The sequence below is a fragment of the Arachis hypogaea genome, chromosome 12 (assembly GCF_003086295.3).
Source record: "Arachis hypogaea cultivar Tifrunner chromosome 12, arahy.Tifrunner.gnm2.J5K5, whole genome shotgun sequence".
Classification (NCBI taxonomy): domain Eukaryota; kingdom Viridiplantae; phylum Streptophyta; class Magnoliopsida; order Fabales; family Fabaceae; genus Arachis; species Arachis hypogaea.
Window position 1 is genome coordinate 67,034,260 of NC_092047.1, and position 7,878 is coordinate 67,042,137.

Sequence of the window (7,878 nt, forward strand, 5' to 3'; positions counted from 1 at the left end):
TATTTGAAAATAGAAATTGAAAGATGAACGTTTAAAATATGTTTGATGCAAAAAATTATGAATTAAAACATGAAAATTTAAAAAAAAATCGAATTGGAAACCAAATTACCTCCCTTGTGTCATCCTAGCGTTAAATGCCCATAATGCTATCCATTCTGGCGTTTAACGCCCACTTGACTGCCTCTTTAGGTGTTTAACGCCCAGCCAGATACCCTGGCTGGCGTTAAACACCAGGAATCCTTATTTACTGGGCATTAAACGCCCATTCTGCTATCCTTACTGGCGTTTAAATGCCAGTAAGCCTGTCCTCCAGGGTGTGCTGTTTTTGATGCTATTTTTGATTCTGCTTTAATTCTGTAGCTATTTTTGTGACTCCACATGATCATCAACCTAAAGAAAACATAACATGGCAATGGAAAACAAATGTCTATAAAAAATAAATATAATTAAATAACATTGGGTTGCCTCCCAATAAGCGCTTCTTTAATGTCAATAGTTTGACAGTGATCTCTTAGAGAGCTTCACAGAGACTCAGAGCTTAATGGTGGCCTCCCAACACCAAACTTAGAAGTTGAGTGTGGGGGCTCTGTTTGACTCTGTATTGAGAGAAGCTTTTCATGCTTCCTCTCCATGGTTACAGAAGAAGATCCTTGAGCCTTAAACACAAGGTAGTCCTCATTCAATTGAAGGACTAACTCTCCTCTGTCCACATCAATCACAGCTCTTACTATGGCTAGGAAGGGTCTTCCAAGGATGATGGATTCATCCTCATCCTTCCCAGTGTCTAGGATTACGAAGTCAGCAGGGATGTAAAGGCCTTCAACCTTCACTAAGACATCCTCTACAAGTCCATAAGCTTGTTTCATTGATTTGTCTGCCATCTCTAGTGAGATTCTTGCAGCTTGTACCTCATAGATCCCTAGTTTCTCCATTACAGAGAGTGGCATGAGGTTTATTCCTGACCCCAGGTCTCACAAAGCCTTCTCAAAGGTCATGGTGCCTATAGTACAAGGTATTAAGAACCTTCCGGGATCCGGTTTCTTCTGAGGTAATATCTGCTGAGCCAAGGCATTCAGTTCATTGATGAGCAATGGAGGTTCATCCTCCCAAGTCTCATTACCAAATAACTTGGCATTCAGATTCATGATTGCTCCTAAATACCGAGCTACTTGCTCTTCAACAATATCTTCATTCTCATCAGAGGAAGAATCTTCATCAAAGCTCATGAACTGCAGCATTAAGTTCCATGGAATCTCTATGGTCTCTATATGAGCCTCAGATTCCTTTGGTTCCTCAATGGGGAACTCCTTATTGGTCAGTGGACGTCGAGCAAGGTCTTCCTCACTGGAAATTACTGCTTTTTTGCTCTTTCCAGGTTATGCCACTTTGGATATAGTTATGGCCTTGCACTCTCTTTTGGGAATCTCTTCTGTATTGCTTGGGAGAGTACTAGGAGGAGTTTTAGTAACTCTTTTACTCAGCTGACCCACTTGTGCCAGCAAATTTCTGATGGAGGACCTTGTTTCAGTCATGAAACTGAGAGTGGTCTTAGATAGATAGAGACTTTAGTTGCTAAGTCAGAGAGGCTCTGCTTAGAATTCTCTGTCTGTTGCTGAGAAGATGATGGAAAAGGCTTGCTATTGTCAAACATATTTCTCCCACCATTATTATTATTATTGAAGCCTTGCTGAGGCTTCTGTTGATCCTTCCATGAGAAATTTGGATGATTTCTCTATGAAAGATTATAGGTTTTTCCACAGGATTCTCCCATGTAATTCACTTCTTCCATTCCAGGATTCTCAGGGTCATAAGCTTCTCCTTCAGAGAAGGCTTCTTTAGTACTTCCGGATGCAACTTGCTTTCCAATCAGATTCTGAGAAATCATATTGACTTGCTGAGTCAATATTTTATTCTGAGCCAATATGGTATTCAGAGTATCAATCTCAAGAACTCCTTTCTTCTGAGTCATCTCATTATTCACAGGATTTCTTTCAGAAGTATACCTAAACTGGTTATTTGCAACCATTTCAATGAGTTCCTGGGCTTCTGCAGGTGTTTTCTTCAGATGAAGAGATCTACCAGCAGAGTGCTCCAGTGACATCTTGGATAATTCAGACAGACCATCATAGAATATACATAAGATGCTCCATTCTGAAAGCATGTTAGAAGGACACCTTCTGATCAATTGCTTGTATCTTTCCCAAGCTTCATAGAGGGATTTACCTTTCTTCTGTCTGAAGGTTTGGACTTCCACTCTAAGCTTGCTCATCTTTTGAGGTGGAAAGAATTTGGCCAAGAAAGCATTGACTAACTTTTTCCAAGAGTTCAGGCCTTCTTTAGGTTGTGAGTCCAACCATATCCTAGCTCTGTCTCTTACAGCAAAGAGGAAAAGCATAAGTCTGTAGATCTCAGGATTAACCCCATTGGTCTTAACAGTGTCATAGATTTGCAAAAATTCAGCTAAGAACTGATGAGGATCTTCCAATGGAAGTCCATGAAACTTGTAATTCTGCTACATTAGAGAAACTAATTGAGGCTTAAGCTCAAAGTTGTTTGCTCCAATTGCAGGAATTGAGATGCTTCTTCCATAGAAGTCGGAAGTTAGTGCAGTAAAGTCACGAAGCATCTTCCTTGCATCTCCACCATTGTTGTTGGGTTCGGTTGCCATGTCTGCTTCTTTTTCAAAATTTTCTGTAAGGTTCTCTCCGAAGTATTGTGCTTTAGCTTCTCTTAGCTTCCTCTTCAGAGTCCTTTCAGGTTCAGGATCAGCTTCAACAAGAATGTCTTTTTCCCTGTTCCTGCTCATATGAAAAAGAAGAGAACAGAGAGAGAAGAGGAATCCTCTATGTCACAGTATAGAGATTTCTTTATGTGTCAGAGGAAAAGAAGAATAGAATGAAGAAGGAAGAAGAAGAAATTCGAACACAGAGAGAGAGAGAGAGGGTTCGAATTATTAGATGAGTAGAAGAGAAGTGTTAGTAAATAAATAAAATAAATAGAAAGAGAAAAGAGAGAGAGTATTCGAATATTAATTAAAAGAAAAGGAAAATATTTTTGTTTTTATTTTAATTATAAGTTAGAATTCAAAATTTAAGAAAAGAAATAAAAGCAAATTGAAAACTAAATAAATTAATTAATTAAAAAGATTTTTGAAAATTTTGTTAGTTAGTTTTCGAAATTAATGAGAGAGAAAAGTAGTTAGGTGGTTTTGAGAAAGATAAGAAATAGTAAACTTTTTTTTTAAATTAAAACAAACAAGTCAAGTGGTTAATTGAAAAAGATTTGAAAATAAATTTTGAAAAGATAAGAAGTTAGAAAAAGATTTTGAAATTAAAATTTTAAAAAGATATGATTGAAATTTATTTTGAAAAAAATTAAAACAGAAATTAAAAAGATTTGATTTTTAAAATTACAGTTGAAGACTTGACTAACAAGAAACTAAAAGATATGATTCTAGAACTTTAAGATTGAATCTTTCTTAACAAGAAAGGAACAAACTTGAAATTTTTGAATCAAAACATTAATTGTTAGTAAAGTTTTTGAAAATATGAAATAAAAATAAGAAAAAGATTTTGAAAATTTATTTAAGAAATTCGAAAATATTAGGAAGAAAAATGAAAAAAGATTTGATTTTTGAAAAAGATTTGAAAAGATAAAGTTTTTAAATTAAAATTTTGACTTGACTAACAAGAAACAACTAAATTTTAAAAATTTGTGACCAAGTCAACTCAAAATTTTGAAAATTATGAGAAGAATGAGGAAAAGATAATTTTTTTGACTTTTGAATTTTTAATGAGGAGAGAGAAAAACAACAAAATGAAACAAAACATAAAAATTTAAGATCAAAACAAATAATGCATGCAAGAACACTTTGAATGTCAAGATGAACACCAAGAACACTTTGAAGATCATGATGAACATCAAGAACATATTTTTGAAAATTTTTAAGAAAAGAAAGACATGCAAGACACCAAACTTAAAAATTTTTAAACTTTAGACACTAATAATTCGAAAATGCATATGAAAAACAAGAAAAGACAGAAAACAAGAAAATGTAAAGATCAAACAAAGAAAATCATCAATAACAACTTGAAGATCATGAAGAACATAATGCATGAATTTTCGAAAATTTTAAGAAAATTAAAAAAATGCAATTGACACCAAACTTAAAATTTGACACAAGACTCAAACAAGAAATACAATTTTGTTTGGTTTTATTATTTTATTAGATTTTGTTTGTATTTTTTTTCGAAATTATTTTGGAAAAAGAAAATAAAGAAATTCAAAATTTTTAATAAGAATTCCAAGATTCATGCAATGTTAATCTAAAGCTTCGGTCCAAAAGAATTAGACATGGCCAAATGGCTAGCCAAGCTTTAGCATAACAAATACAGACATGTCCTTTTTACAATGGAAAGTGGAAACCTCAGTCCAAAAGATTAGACATGGCTTAACAGCCAGCCAGGCTTCAACATATCTCATGAAGCTCTAGAATTCATTCTTAAAATTTTTTATGAATTTTTTGAAAACTAAAATTTTTTTTTGAAATATTTTAAAAAACTTTTTGAAAAGAAAATAAAGGTCGAAACAAGAAAGAATGTTACCTAATTTAAGCAACAAGATGAACCGTCAGCTGTCCAAACTCGAACAATCCCCGGCAACGGCGCCAAAAACTTGGTGCATGGAATTGCAATCACACCTTTGCAACTCTGCATAACTAACCAATAAGTGCACTGGGTCGTCTAAGTAATAAAACCTTACGCGAGTAAGGGTCGATCCCACAGAGATTGTCGGCTTGAAGCAAGCTATGGTCATCCTGTAAATCTTAGTCAGACAGATTCAAATGGTTATGAGGTTTTGATACTTAAAAGATAACTAAAACGTAAATTAAAATAAAGATACTTATGTAATTCATTGGTGGGAATTTCAGATAAGCGTTTGGAGATGCTTTGTTGCTTCTGAACCTCTGCTTTCCTATTGTCTTCATCCAATCATGCATGCTCCCTTCCATGGCAAGCTGTATGTTGGTCGATCACCGTTGTCAATGGCTACCATCCATCCTCTCGAATGAAAAATACCAGGTACGGTTTCTGCACGGCTAATCAACTGTCGGATTCTTGTCTCGGATGAAAAATACCAAGCACAGCTACCGCACGGCTAATCATCTGTCGGTTCCCACTTGTGTCGGAATAGCATCTCTCTATCCTTTTGCACACTATCACTGCACCTAACATTCATAAGTTTGAAGCTCGTCACAGTCATCCCTTCCCAAATCCTACTCGGAATACCACAGACACGGTTTAGACTTTCTGGATCTCAGGAATGATGCCAATTGGTTCTAGCTTCTACCACAAAAATTTTAATCTCACAGACTCGGTCCGTGGATCAGAGACCCAAGAGATTATACTCCAACTGTCATCCAATGACTACGTTGAACATCATGTAGACCGCTTGTGGTTGTCAGGCACACGGATCTTGGCTAAGCGAGTAACGAAGATAGTGGGTGATTGTCACGGGTCACCCCTTCATTCTGACTTAACTGAATTAAGTACAAGAGTATATGTTGGAGAAGAAGTAAGCGTGAATTGAAAGAGAAACAATAGTACTTGCATTAATTCATGAAGAACAGCAGAGCTCCGCACCTTAATCTATAAGGTGTAGAAACTTCAGCGTAGAAAATACATAAGAGAAAAAGGTCTGCCTCACAAATGTAACATAAAAGTCCAAAGATCGATTGGATAGATCAGATATCAATAGTAAAACGTGCTATTTATACTAAATAGTACTTGCAAGAGAAACAATAGTACTTGCATTAATTCATGAAGAACAGCAGAGCTCCGCATCTTAATCTATAAGGTGTAGAAACTCCAGCGTAGAAATACATAAGAGAAAAAGGTCTGCCTCCCAAATGTAACATAAAAGTCCAAAGATCGATTAGATAGATCAGATATCAATAGTAAAACGTGCTATTTATACTAAACTAGTTACTAAGGATTACAAAAAATAAGTAACTAAGTGCAGATAGTGCAGAAATCCACTTCCGGGGCCTACTTGGTGTGTGCTTGGGCTGAGCATTGAGCTTTACACGTGCATAGGCCTTTTCTAGAGTTAAACGCCAGCTTGGATGCTAGTTTGGGCGTTTAACTCCAGTTCTGGTGCCAGTTCTGGCGTTTTACGCCAGAAAAGGTCTCTGGCTGGCGTTTAAATGCCAGTTTGGGCCATCAAATCTCGGGCAAAGTATGAACTATTATATATTGCTAGAAAGCCCAAGATGTCTAATTTCCAAAGCAATTGAGAGAACGCCAATTGGGCTTTTGTAGCTCTAGAAAAGCCACTTTGAGTGCAAGAGGGTCAGAATCCAACAGCATCTGCAGTCCTTTCTCAGCCTCTGAATCAAACTTTTGCTCAGGTCCCTCAATTTCAGCCAGAAAATACCTGAAATTACAAAAAAATACACAAACTCATAGTAAAGTCCAGAAATGTGATTTTTGCATAAAAACTAATAAAAATATAATAAAAAGTAACTAAAACATACTAAAAACTACCTAAAAACAATGCCAAAAAGCGTATAAATTATCCGCTCGTCAGACTCCTTAATTCCCCAATTCTCACCAAGAGTCTTCTTGCATGTTCATTCAATTTCTTGCTATTTACATTTCTTGCATATCTTGTCATCCAATCCCCATTTCCTCCCATAGCCAATAATATGACATTTCATTGCAACTCATAGGGAGAACAACTCGGGAGTTAAATACTCTCGGTTAATATATATTTGTTTTGTAATGTGACTCATCTTTAGAAATTAAATTTGATTGATGATCAATTGTTGGGTTTGGACTATACTTGCAACGGACAAATTCTATTTTTAGTGTGAAAATCCAAACCTATGCATCTGGTCACTCATCAAATTTTTGGCGCGGTTGCCGGGGAGTTGCAATGGTGTTATGTTGTTGGCTATTGTGTATATGTGAATAGTGTGAATAGCTTATTTTTGGTGATTGTACATATATTGCTTGTTTTTTGGTTAGTGTGAATATGTTACTATGTGAATATGTGAATAGTTTGTTTTTGATTAATTGCTTGTTTTTGCTAGTTTTAGGAATTCATTTTATTTGTTCTTGTTACCTTTGATTTTCATTTTCTTTTTATCCTATGAATTCTCACCCATTGCATTGTGAGTTTTGTTGCTATTGTGTATAGGAATTGGGAATTTCAATTGCTTGATACCTAGAGGGAATGAAAGGAACTAACAAGAAAAATTGGGTGTACAAGCTTGGGAATCTCAATTGCCTTGGAGAATACAAGCTTGGGTGAGAGCTTCTCAATATAGTCTAACTTAACGACTCTAAATAGAAGTGTTAGGAGGGAGACACCCCACCATGGTAACATTGTTCTTACCCTTTTCTTGTTTATAATTTTGGTTTGTTGCATGTTTGCTTGTTAAGTTAGCTTAGAATTAGTTTAATTTTGAGATTTATTAGGTTAATTTTTGTATGGATCATGAATTTATGGGTTTTGAATGTTTTGGGGTTGAGCTTTTGTTGAGTTAAGGCTTATAGCCTTAGATTTTGAAGAAACATTTTTGGGAAAACAGGGCATGTGCGTGCGCACACCCTTATGCGCATGCACACAACAACGAAATTTCACCTTTTGTGCGTACGCACCCATCTGTGCGTACGCACACAAGCCTTTATGCCCCCTGTTCGCAGTGCCAGCACGCCTTGTGTGCGCACATTCCCCCATGTTTTGCGCTCTGTATGTGCGCACGCTGCTGTGTGTGTGCACGCACCCCCTTATTCGCACTACTTGTGCGGGAGCACAGAGCTATGCGCACGCACACGGCCTTACACTCCCTCTGGTGGGAGTGCTAGCACAGCT